Here is an 11297-nt window from a genome sequence, read left to right as displayed (position 1 = left end):
GGGAGAACACAGCGAGGCTGGGGCTGCTGGGTGCAACCTGGCTGAGCTGGCGAGTAGCCAGAGCCACGAGCGGAGCCCCAGGCGAGAGGCGATTCATACTGTGGGAGCAGAGAAGGGACTGTCTGAGAGCCTGGGAAGAGGAACAAAGCAGCAAGAGGTACACAGTGCAGGGCAAGAGTCCTCATTCCAGCATCCCAGGCGGCCACTAAGCTGCTGTGTGACCTTGGATGAGTCACCTCACCACCCTGGGCTTCAGATCGCCCTTCTGCCAAATTCGAGGTCTGGCCAGGCATTTCCGGCCAGGAGCCTTTCCCCTTCAGAATTCTGGTTCCTGACGGAGAATAGGAAGAAAATCTTCCTTTTTATCCCACCACAATTGGGGCAGTTTTTCCTTTGGAGGTTTTGTTCCTGTGGTGCTTTTTCCATTCTCTGTAGCAGGTCGGGAGGTCATGATTTCAAGCAAGCTCTGACAAGAATAGCTTAGTTCGATTCAGCAAGCGTTTACTGAGGGTCCCAGGTGTAAGGCCACCATCAGTTCACCCGGATGACCAGTCTCCCTGTTGCCACCTTGCGCCTCTGCAGACTATTCTCAGTGCAGCAGCTCAGAGCAAAAGGCAAAGTCTACAGCAGCCCACAGGGTCTGTGGGACCTTGCACCTCTCCAGAACCTGCACCCCCACACACACACACATACACATTCCCACCTGAGCACACTCCTGCCTCAGGGCCTTTGCACATTCTGTCCCTTCTGCTTTCTCCCAGATGGCCACTAGTTCTGCTCCTTCACTTTACTAAGGTCTCTGCTCAAAATTAACCTCATCGGAGATTTCCCTGACTTCTTTATAGAAACAGCATCACCAGCCCATCACTCTCAACCCCCTTATCCTGCCTGTTTTCCTTCACAGCCCTCATCGCCACCTTCACACTCTGTATTTATTTGTCTGTACCCCCATCATCACCACCACCAAACTGTAAGCTTCACGAGGGTAGGGTCTGCTGCTTCCCCAGTGCCTGGAGCAGTGTCTGTGCAGAAGAGGGACCTGGTGCATATTTGGGGAGAATGAATGAATCCTCCCACCAGCCCCAGCCACACGCACCAGTACCACTCTCTTTTGGAATGGACACACAAATAAATAAGACAGGTTGCTAAATTAAGCTCTAGACTTTTTTTTTTTTTTTGCCAAGCTTGGCATCTTTCCAGGCCTGAGTTTCCCTGTGTGAATCTGAAGGTTAGCAGGCCTGGGACAAGCTTTGTGAGTGTAGGAACCAAGTCCTCTTCACTGCTCATCCCAGAGACGGCACTCAGAAGGGGCTCAGCACTCAATAAATTAAAAGCTGGTTCAGAGAAGGTGCAGGGCCCAATGGGACAGGTTGTGTTCTTCACACAAAAGCTTTTGCCTCCAATCTGGGGAGCTGAGAGCTGGGTGAGGGAGAAATAGGATTGAATCCTGTCACCAGGAAGGTCCCCAGGTGTGTAACTAAACCTCCACATGACTTAAGGGTTTTAGAAGAAACTTGGTTTGGTGGTTACGGCCCCCGACAGTAGGGCAACCCTGCCCTCTGGTGGCCACCTAGTGCGGTGCCATCTCGGAAAAGCTTTGCCCAAAAAACTTAAGAAAAATTTTTTTCATTCGACAAGTTGCCTAACTCCGTTATAGACAACGGGGAAGACATCAAACAAGAGAATAAAAAGTAATCACATCACCTTAATACCCTTGATGCTACTGGAACTTCCAATCTTATGCCAATTTTATGCCTAATTCATTCATTCGATCAAGTATCTACGGAGTACCCACCACGTCCCAGGAACTGTTCCAGGCAATGGCTGTGAACAAAACAAGTAAAAAAAATCAGTCACTGTATTTGTGCTGCTTACACCCTGCCTGTAATCAGTCTGTATTTTTTATCCTGATATCTTCACTTCTATCATAACTTATGTTGCCACACACGCTTCATAAAAATCTCTGCAGCCCACTGAGTTAATGTCTTCAGCCATTTGTCCAGTGTATGGGCACCTTCTTCTTGAAATTAGAATGAGGCAGATAAGTCTCCTTTTTTGCAAGAGTCAGGTGCTGCTGGCTGAACTGCTGCCACATGCCACCCGTGTGGGTTTCTTACTGTCTGCAAGTCCTCGGTCCTGGACGTCTGAGTGCTCCAGACCTGAAGTCAGGGCACACGACTTCTATCTAAATACCACCTGCCGGCATTATTCTAGGGGCTGGGGATGCAGCATGAAAAAGGCAGGCAGGGGCTTCCCTGGTGGCGCAGTGGTTGAGAGTCCGCCTGCCCATGCAGAGGACATGGGTTCGTGCCCTGGTCTGGGAAGATCCCACATGCCGTGGAGCGGCTGGGCCCGTGAGCCATGGCCACAGAGCCTGCGCGTCTGGAGCCTGTGCTCTGCAACGGGAGAGGCCACAACAGTGAGAGGCCCGCGTACCGCAAAAAAAAAAAAAAGAAAAAAGAAAAAACACTGGATGAAGAGTCCATTCATAAGTGTAACACAAAGAGCAAACTATTCAGAAAGTCACTTACCCAGATGTAGGTAATATGTTTCTAAAGAAAAGCTGTAAACTTCACTGAGGAGCAAAAACGAAGACTCGAATAAATGGAAAGACACATTTTGTCTTGAACAAAAAGACAGTATTGTGAAAATGTGAAGTTTCCTTAAATTTATCTATACATTTGCCACATACATATAATATAACCTTCTGAACTATAGGGCCAGTATATTACACTTCCCCAACTCCTAGTACCTTCCCTCCACACCACATACCACAGTGTGATTAAATTACTTTGTAATTACATATTTCAGGCTGCTTACCCACTACACTGATAAAATAACATTAAAATTCATCTGGAAAAAAAACGAGTGCAAATGGCCAATAAATTTCTAAAACAGAACCTCACTAGGTAAAAATATATACATGATAAAGCTGGAGTAAATAAAGCAATTTGGCACACATACAAGAATAGGCAGAAAGATCAATAGAACACAATACAGAGCCCAGAAGTAGACCCAACTATACATGGAAATTTAGAATATGATAAAGCCGGAACTACATGGGGGGAATGGATTACTCAGTAAATAGTATTGGGAACATGGCTAGCCATTTGGAAAACCATTAAATGTGGATCTATACCTCTCTCCTTCACATCAAAATAAATTACAGATGGGTCAAAGATTTAAATGTAAAAATCAAACCATGAAAGCATGAGAAGAAAGCATGAATAGATTTCTTCTGCAGCAGCAGAGTAGAAAATCATGGTACTAATTCCATAAACTGAGAAGGAAAGGATTAATTAATTTGATTCTAAAAAGCATAAAACTCTTTCATGGCAAAAATAAAGTCAAAAGACCATTGGAAAACTGGGAGAAATATTTGCAACAATATGAGAGACAATGTGCCTATTTCCTTAAGTACAAAGAATGCTTGGAACTCAAAAGCCAAAGATAAAGAACCCAGCAGAAAGAACAGGCAAGGCAACTCAGCAGAAAGAGAGATTCATGTGGATAACAGATATGCTGGAAGCTCAGCCTAACTCGTAATTTTAAAAATACAATTTAAAAGGAGTTGCCGATCTTTACCTATCCGCGTGACAAAGATATGGGGAAGTGTTGGTGAGGGTGAGGAGAAATCGCACTCTGGAAATGGAAATCAGAAGGCCATTCTGAGAGGCACTGGACAATAGCTATCAACATTTTAATTGCACGTCCCCATTAAGCCAGCAATTCCACTTATAGGAACTGATTGCTCTGCAGCGGTTTTTATAAGAGCAAATCACTGGGAACAATAGGGCAGCAGTCCTCGGATTTGGCAATAGGAAAAAGCTCTGGCACACTTGCAAGTGAAAAACGCAAGGTGCGGGCGTCTGCATTGTTTGTTTTTTAAGGTTGCATACATACACACCTGTATACATACATATGCAATTATGTACACACACATATAAAAAAGCATTTATATGCCTCGAAAAGAATTGGAAGTACACGGAAGAAACCGGTTGCCTCTGGGAAGTAGGTCTGGAGGTTGCAGATGAGGGAAAGAGGGATCTGGTTTGGACATTTCACCATATATCCTTTATTATTTGAATTTTTACCATAAGTGTGTATTAGCTTTTGTAATAGTACCAAATTGTTTCATTGCTGTTGTTGTTGTTGTTTTAAGATCACTCAGGCTGCCATGGAGTGAACTGACCAAAGTCACAAGTCATGGCTTGTGGAGAGACATCTGGCCATCCAGATATGACATGATGGTGGCTGGGATGGCGGCGGTGCAGCTGAAAAGAAATAAATGGATTCCAGATTTACTTAAAAGGCAATGCCGACCAGAAGGAAGGTGAGAAATGAACCCCTTTGCGCTCCCACAGCAACTCTCCTGTCTCACCTTTCTGCCCTACAGCCACTAGACTATCAGCTCTGGGAGGACAGAGCCTGGAGGAGCCCAGGAAGCCGGTGTGCCAGCACTGGCTCTAGGAGCTCAGAGCCTCCAAGTGGGAGACGCCCCATGGAGCTAGTGCAGGGAAAGGCACAGAGCACGGGGGAACCTCAGGGAAGACGGCAGGGTCTGAGCCGGCTCTGCCCATCGACCCCCATTACACATCCTCACAAGTACGAGCTTCGGCACCTGCTGAACAAGTATTTGCATGGGTACCATCTACCCTAGATTCAGAAGGGTGTGTAAGCAGAGGCCGTTCCTGACAGGTACACCACCTGCCTCCTCCGCCACTCACTCCCCACAGCCCGAACCCTGGTTCCTGCCCGGCGGGAAGCATGACTTTATTGGCTGGGTGGACTTGGTCCAGGAGGAAGGGTACTCAGCCTTCCCCACCACATCCCTGAGCCCCGGTCCCCACACTCCCTGCCCTCGGCACCTGCCGTTTAGAGGAAGTGATCCTCTGGCCTACCCTGCTGCCCTTCCAACTAGGCCTCCCTCTAACCTTCAACACCTGCAGGCCCCAAATCCACTGAGCAGGGAGTCGAAACTCTGCCCTACAACCACCGGGAAAATCAGGATGACTTCTCAGAGGAGGCAACATTTGAGCTGGGCTTTGAAGCATGAAGAGGAATGAGCTTCTGGCAGATAAAAAAGGACAAAAAGGTGTGCATGGGGTATTCAAGACCCAGCAGGCTTCTTGTAGGGTGGGACTGAGAGCTTGATGGGCTGAGTTAGAGGCAGCCAGATTGTGAAATGCTCTAGGGAGTTATAGTCACAATTGTAACCTCATACCTTGCCGGACCCCCCATGCCCTGGTGTGCTCCCTTCAGAGGGTGCTTCTCACACAGGTATATGTGTGATCCATCTTCTCTACCAGACTCTGAGTTCCTCCAGAAAGGACTGTCATCTCTGTCCAGAGTACCTCGCACGCCCTAGGGCATAGATGCACAACAAATGTTTGATGACCTAAAAGGAAGGGATATTTGCAATTGTGGTGATCACACAACTATAAACATAGGTCAAAACTCAGTGGACTGTATGCCTAAAATTGGTGAATGTTACTGTCTGTGAATTACACCACAGTAAAGCTGACAGGAGAAAGTATAAGCGAACAGCAGAGTACCTGTGCTTTGCAGTTCACCGGGCACTTTCCCATCACTCATCTCGTGTAATCCCGGCCATAGCCCCATTTCACAGATGGAGAAACCGAGGTGTCTGTCTCTTGCTCAGATCCCACAGTCACCAACCTGGGCCCCACCCTCAGAGCTTAAGGCTCACAGGAGATGAGCCCGAGGGACATTTTCAGAGGCTGTGTTTGGGAAAATCCAATGTGTTCCCTCTGCAGTGCCACTTAGTCCTCTTCTAAAATCTGAGGGGTGGACTTCCCTGGTGGCGCAGTGGTTATGGGTCCACCTGCCAATGCAGGGGACGCGGGTTTGAGCCCTGGTCTGGGAGGATCCCACATGCCGTGGAGCAACTGGTCCTGTGAGCCACAACTGCTGCGCCTGTGCTCTGGAGCCCGCAAGCCACAACTACTGAAGCCTGCATGTCACAACTACTGAAGCCCACACGCCTAGAGCCCATGCTCCACAACAAGAAAAGCCATTGCAGTGAGAAGCCCCTGCACCGCAGTGAAGATTAGCCTCTGCTCGCTGCAGTTAGAGAAAGCCCACGCCAGCAACGAAGACCCAACGTAGCCAAAAATAAATTAATTAATTAAAAAATAATAATAAAATAAAATAAAATCTGAGGGGACAGAAACAGTGACCGCAGAGGCTAGTACTGGGTTCCTGCTGTGATTCCTGCTATCTTGCTTTCTGGCCCCTACAGAGAGCTTGGGCACATCAGTTCTGTCCAGTGGGGCTCCTCAGGCCGGCCACAGAGGCTCTGGGTGACACACACTCCTGCCTCCTGCCCACCCCAAGTCCACACAAAATATGTCACTTTCTCTGTGTGAGTTATTGGGGCTCTCAATCAGATTCCCTCCAAAGAAAGGCGTTCTACTGCAAATAGGGTTGCCAGATTTAAATAAAAATACAAGACAGAATATTTGGGACATACATATACTACACAGGGCATACTAAACAGGATATACTGACACTGAAAAACTATCTGTTGCTTATCTGAAATTCAAATTTAACTGGGTATCCTGTATTTTATCTGGCCATCTTAACTGCCCCCTCAATCAAATTAAATTAAGAAAACTTTAAATTATATTAAGAATAAAATAAAACAAAACAAATAATAATAAAGTACAATATAAAAAAGAAAGTGAAATGATAAAATTATTTTTTTAATAACATAAAATATAATACAAATTTTTTTTTTTTTTTTTTTTTTTTGCGGTATGTGGGCCTCTCACTGTTGTGGCCTCTCCGGTTGCGGAGCACAGGCTCCAGACGCGCAGGCTCAACGGCCATGGCCCACGGGTCCAGCCGCTCCGCGGCATGCAGGACCCTCCCGGACCGGGGCACGAACCCGTGTCCCCTGCATCGGCAAGCGGACTCTCAACCACTGCGCCACCAGGGAGGCCCTACAAAAATTTTTAAGTAAATATAAAATAACAAATTTTTGAATAATAAAATAAATTAATAAAATAAGATAAAGATAAAATAATATAAAATAACACACCCCCAGCGGGCGAAGGTTGGCCCCTGGCGCCCCGCAGGCTGTCTAGCCGGTGGCCTTGGCGTCTCCCGGGCCGCCCGCCCCGCCCTTGAAGCGCTCACCTGCGGCCCCCCCGCGGCGGCGGCTCACTCCGGAGGGTGACGCAGGGCCCGCAGAAAGCTCTGGAAGAGCCGCTGCCCAGGGCTTGCCCTGCTGCGCCTCCCAGGCGGTGATCGCCCCGGATAAGTGGGGGCTTGTCACTCAGGACCCCCCCAACACGGCATCCGAAGGACGCGGCGGTTTTTCAACCGCTTTTTAACCTAATCCAGTGTGTTCTAGAAATGGCTTTCTGCCGCTCAGAAAGAAGCGCCCGAAGAGGGAGCAAATGCCGCTCCGTTTTCCGGAAAGTCGCAGGCTCCGCCTCGCCTCTGCTGCTTTGTCTCGCCGGGGAGAAGGTGGTGGGCGCCAGCTGGGTTGGCGAGGTCCTAGGACGCCCGCCAAGGCCCCGTGGGAGGTGACGCCGGTGACAGCTCTTCTCGCTGAACTTTGCTGCCCCTGCATTCTGCCACTCACATCCCAGGTGAAGTTGTGTAGGTAGAAAAAGGTGGAGGTGTCCTTGTTTTTTTCCTACGAATCTGAATGCCGAAAGGCACAGCAGAGAATTTTCACTCACTTGGGAGAAAGCCAATCTGTAGGTTGGAAAAGACAATAATAAAGGTATCATAACATTAAATTAATAAAACACAATACAGCCACAAAGCTCCAGCCTTCCTTATACCCGATGCTCCCACTCCCTGGGAACTTATGCTAATGAAATAGTTCAAAAGAATAAAAGTGCTATACGCATAGCAATGTTCCTTACGGCATTATTGACGGTGCCTAAGAATTGGAAACAACTTAAGATCTAGTAAGAAGGATGGTTAAGAAAACGATTTTACACCCTCAAGATGACACAGCTAGTAGGTGATTATTGCCAGGGTTGTAGAAACACAGGAAATGTTTACAATATCATCTTAGTGTAAAATAGTGTAACAAGAAATGCTACATACTCGTGGATCTCAGCTCCTTAGAAGTACTTTGTTTTTAATTGATGTTTTATTTGGATAATTGTAGATTCACGTGCAGTTGTAAGAAATAATACAAGGGCTTCCCTGGTGGCGCAATGGTTGGGAGTCCGCCTGCCGATGCAGGGAACACGGGTTCGTGCCCCGGTCCGGGAAGATCCCACATGCCGCGGAGCGGCTGGGCCCGTGAGCCAAGGCCGCTGAGCCTGCGCGTCCAGAGCCTGTGCTCCGCAATGGGAGAGGCCACAGCAGTGAGAGGCCCACGTCCTGCAAAAAAAAGAAAAAGAAAAAAGAAAGAATACAAAAAGCTACCACTTTCACAGTTTCCCCCATTGGTGACATCTTGCAAAACAAGGATATTGACAGTGATATAATCCACTGACCTCATGCAGATTTCCCCAATTTTATTATACTCCTGTGTGTGTGTGTGTGTGTGTGTGTGTGTGTGTGTATTCTGTACAATTTTAGCACATCGGAATGGTTTTTTTAAAGAACGTGTCCATGTGTAGAACTGTGTGAAGGTGGTGGGATGTGAGAGATTTTCTTTTCAATGTTTCTCATTAATGTTGCTATGTTATCAATTAAGAGGAAGGCGTGGACAGCAAAGGCAGGTCGAGAGAGGCGGGGGCCTGGGCCAGGGCTGCAGGAGGCTGAGATGCCCGCCTGGCCGGGCCTGGCCTAGCTCTGTGATCTTGGGCAAATCAAGCAACATCCCTGGAGCTGCAGTTGTCAGCAGCCGAGTGGCGCACATTCCCCGGGCCCTCGCTCTCTAACAGGGCTGCTGTGAGGTTGTTTTTGCCAAACTCAGGCAATGTCATCCAGGGCCTGAGCACAGTCAGTTCGCCAGCCCGGCCAGAAGATGAGCCTGGGACGGGGTGGCAAGGGCAGCTCCCGCAGGCTTCTTACCACTCACAGCCCAGCTGCTACCAAAAAGGGAGATCTCGCCACCCTCCACCTCTCCAGCAGGCAGACAACGTGCTGAAGGGCTTCCCAAATATTTACCGCTGAAGAGGCCCTGTCTGTAGAGTTGGACTGTCAGGCTCAAGAGCAACTCCCGTGGGGCAGCTGGAGGAAGACGGGGCCTGATAGGAAAGGAGCTCATGAAACAGTGCCCACTGGCCTCCTCCGATGCTCCCAAGAAAGTCGCCTGACTTGGGCTTTCTCCCCAGGGGGGTCCCTAAGGCGTCCAGACGTGCCCTGTGTTGCTTTGTGCTGAAGGGGTCCCATACCCTCTCCACTGGGGAGAAGAACCGAAGGCGCGTTTCTGAAGGTGTTTCAAAAGGAGATGCTCTGTGTTTTAACTCCAGCTCCTTCAAATGCCTTTTCTGAGACAGCTCCAGACTCACAGCTCCTCAGACGTCCTGACTTTCATCACGGTTAGCCTTCCTGTCCCCTCAGCCCAGGACGCCCCACAGCCCTGGCCTTCTCCTCCTGTGGATTCCCCCCCACCCCTGATCCTTTAAGGAGGGGACAGCAAATATTTTCTGTAAAGGATCAGATGGTAAGTATTCCACACTTGGCATGTGGTCTCTGTCACCGCTAGCCACATTTATTTATGGACACTTGTTATGGGTTGAACTGTGTCCCCCAAAAGATAGGTTGAAGTCCTAACTCCCCAGTACCTGTGAGTATGACCTTATTTAGAGATAGGGTCTTTGCAGATATCATCAAGTTTAGATGAGGTCATTAGGGTGGGCCCTAATCCAGTATGACTGGTGTCCTTATAAGAAGAGGGACTTTTTTGATACGGACATACCCACAGAGAGAACACCATTTGAAGACACAGAGAGAAGATGGCCATGTAAAGATGGAGTGATGCTGTCACAAGCTAAGGAACACCTGGGGCTACCAGGAGCTCAAGAGGCAAGAAAGGATCCTCCCTAAGGCTTCAGACGGAGCCTGGCACTGCCAACACCTTGATTTTGGACTTCTAAGCCTCCAGAATCGTGGGACAGTACGTTTCTATTGTTGTAAGCCATGCAGTTTGTGGTACTTTCCTATGGCAGGCCTAAGAAACTCATAGAGAGCTGAAATTTGAATTTGACATAGTGTTCACATGTCACCAAATACTTCTTCTCCAGGTATCATTAGTCAAGCTAGAACACAAGGCAGCCTCGGGATCTGGCCCAGACACAAGTAGGCAGGTAAGAGCCTGGGACGAGGGCTGTCTGGCCTTTCCCCCAAAGACCGTGCCTCTCCACTGAGCCCTCTCTCAGGGCCTCTGAGACAGCCGGCCACACCCCTTGCTAAAACAAATAAAGGCTTCAGCACCACACAGCCGTTCTCCATCCCAGCTTATTGGATGAGCAGTGACCCCCATCCAAGCCGGGCGATCAGATTCTGTCCCAGAAACCTGGTGTGGAGTGAGAGACTGGGTCAACCAGGCATGGTGCCTGGACGGAAGATTAGGAAGGTTGGGACACCAGCCCTCTAGAGGGGCCACGGCAGAGGTAAGGGAAGGAAACAGACAAGGAGGGGCCACGGGCAGCATGCACATGGCCCCAGGGAAGGAATCCTGGAGGGGGCCGCTGTCTGGGTGTCCCTCCGTACTCTGCTTCCTGCAGCTGGGTGTCCTGAAATGCCTGACTGCTGATTCCAGGGCCCCCTCGATGTTAAGTAGCTTAGGGGGCTTGCAGCTCGCCAAACCGGCTGCCCTGAGGCAGGCTCACAGGGAAGGCGGGACGGGGCGGCCCAGAGCAGGTCCTCAGAGCGCCTGCCCCCGTCCAGGGAGGTCCCACCTGCCTTCTCGGGCTGGGATGCCTTACTTCTGCCCGAGGAAGGCATCTGGGGTGACTTCTGGGAAACAAAGATCCCCCAGAAAAGAGGGAGGGAGGTGGGATTCCAGCAATTTCACCGGTGGCAGCATAGGTCAAAGACTAATACCATAACGTTAGATCTCGTTGACTGAGAACGCATACACGTGCCCTCTTGAACACCTGGCGTACACGTCTTAATCCTCACAACAGCCCTGGGAAGGAGGCTATCAGTTGTTCCCACGTTACAGGTGAGGAAACGGAGTCTTTGAAGAGGTTGAGCTGATTGCCGCACAGCCGGTAAAGAGCTGGGATTCTGACTCTGGTCCGTCTGCCTTTTCTGCTTTGCTGCACTGAATCCTTACCATTATTAAGATCCACAGTTCTAGATTTGATTCCTCCAGCTTCTGTGGCCTTGGAAATGTGAGTCAGTCAGTTGCA

The 11297-nt window shown here is 49.1% G+C and overlaps 1 long non-coding RNA gene across 1 annotated transcript; it reads right to left on the bottom strand.

Moving 5' to 3' along the window:
* Positions 1-3587: 3587 nt before the first annotated feature.
* On the bottom strand, positions 3588-7384 carry LOC113624143 (uncharacterized). Its single transcript, XR_003434240.1, has 3 exons — positions 7162-7384; positions 5277-5398; positions 3588-4274 (listed from the first exon to the last, which is right to left on the bottom strand). It is a non-coding gene; the product is annotated as an uncharacterized LOC113624143 (long non-coding RNA).
* Between the last annotated feature and the right edge of the window lie 3913 nt (positions 7385-11297).

This window comes from Aethalodelphis obliquidens, unplaced genomic scaffold (assembly GCF_003676395.1).
Source record: "Aethalodelphis obliquidens isolate GAN/ISIS:26980383/991018 unplaced genomic scaffold, ASM367639v1 scaffold12, whole genome shotgun sequence".
Taxonomy (NCBI): Eukaryota; Metazoa; Chordata; class Mammalia; order Artiodactyla; family Delphinidae; genus Aethalodelphis; species Aethalodelphis obliquidens.
Note: the sequence above shows the minus strand (reverse complement) of the source record. Positions and strands in the feature narration are given on the sequence as shown.